Here is a 1489-nt window from a genome sequence, read left to right as displayed (position 1 = left end):
CTGTAGTCGTGGACAATTTCAGGCCACAAAATCTTACAGCTGGCCTTCACGGTCTCTGTCTTTATGTCCTTCAATGCAGCCCGGATGTTCTTCAGACAGGTCGCTGATGGTATACTGCCATCAGTACTCCTTCAGCAAGAAGTTCTCCTCAATGTTCATGCCTTCGACAAGGTGCTGCAGGGTTTTTCACGTGTAGAGGGCTTTGAATGCGCGAATAACGGCTCGATCCATGGGATGGATCAGCGAAGTGGTGTTGGGAGGAAGGAACTCGATCCGCACACGCCGTGGATAGGTCTTGCGATGACCGCCAGCATTGTCCATGAGGAGAAGGACATTAAACTCAAGTCCTTCTCCGAGATACAGCTTGACTTGGGGATGAAGCACTCGTGGAGCCAGTCCGATGACAGCTGCTTCGTGATCCAGCCCTTGTTGTTGTGCATCCAATGTAATGGCAGCTGGTTCTTGTTTTTATTCTTCATGGCTCTAGGGTTCTTGGCTTTATAGATAAGGGCAGGCTTGAGCAAAAATCCCTCCGCATTTCCACACATAACAATAGTCATGTGATCCTTATACGCCTTGAAGCCACGGACCTTGGCCTCATCCTTCAAAATGAATGTCCGGGAAGGCATTCTTTTCCAGAACAGCCCTGTTTCGTCCATATTGAACACCTGTTCTGGATGATACTTGCCCTCCTCAAGGATTTTCTTGAGCGTGTTGTTTACGTAGTCCTCTGCTGCAGGCTGGTCAGCAGAGGCAGCTTCTCCGGGAAAACGGCACTCTTCAGATGATACCTCTTCTGAACTTCTCAAACCAACCCTTGCTGCTGCCGTGAAATCCATGAACGTTGCAGAAGAGGGTTCTGGTTGAGATTTGTCTGCTGTAAAGCGCTGATAGAGCTGCCTTGCCTTCTCCTGGATGACCAGCGAATCCAACAGAATGTTTTTCTTGCAGCTGTTGCTGATCCAAGCGCTAGGACAGACTCCATTTTCACTATAAACTTATTACGACTTGTCACGCGTGCTTTGCTTCCTTGTTGAAATTGACAGTAGCCGTTTCACGGATGTTCTTTTCATCTTTACGGATGGAGCGAACAGTAGACTCATTCAAGTTGTAATGCCGGGCAACCTCCATGATTTCTTGCCATCTTTGATCATATCCAAGAGTTTCACATTCTCCTGGATTGTAAGCATCTTCCTCCGTGCTTTGTTTTATTGTCAGAAGGCTTGAAAAAGCAGCATGTTTAGGAGCCATCGTGGGGCTTAGATAAAAGTTCTCAGAAAGCGATAGCGTAGTGAGAAATCGCGTAGTGAGTGGCAACAAGATCACGATAGACTGAAAGCGAAGTGCTTAGCTGGATCACTGTTTGTACTTGTAAAGGGGTCATTTTTGCGACTTCACTCTTCAACTCTTTGCCGGGGTAAACAGACTTGGGTTGGAAAACTGTGGGGGTGGGGGGTAGCAGGCCTTGCCATTTGCCTTATCAAACATT

General features: G+C 47.5%; 1 pseudogene; it reads left to right on the top strand.

Moving 5' to 3' along the window:
• The first annotated feature begins 1113 nt into the window (after positions 1-1113).
• LOC120526667 overlaps positions 1114-1489 on the top strand; it is a 7471-nt pseudogene continuing 7095 nt past the window's right edge.

The sequence above is a fragment of the Polypterus senegalus genome, chromosome 3 (genome assembly GCF_016835505.1).
Source record: "Polypterus senegalus isolate Bchr_013 chromosome 3, ASM1683550v1, whole genome shotgun sequence".
Classification (NCBI taxonomy): Eukaryota; Metazoa; Chordata; class Cladistia; order Polypteriformes; family Polypteridae; genus Polypterus; species Polypterus senegalus.
This window is presented reverse-complemented; position numbering and strand designations above follow the sequence as displayed.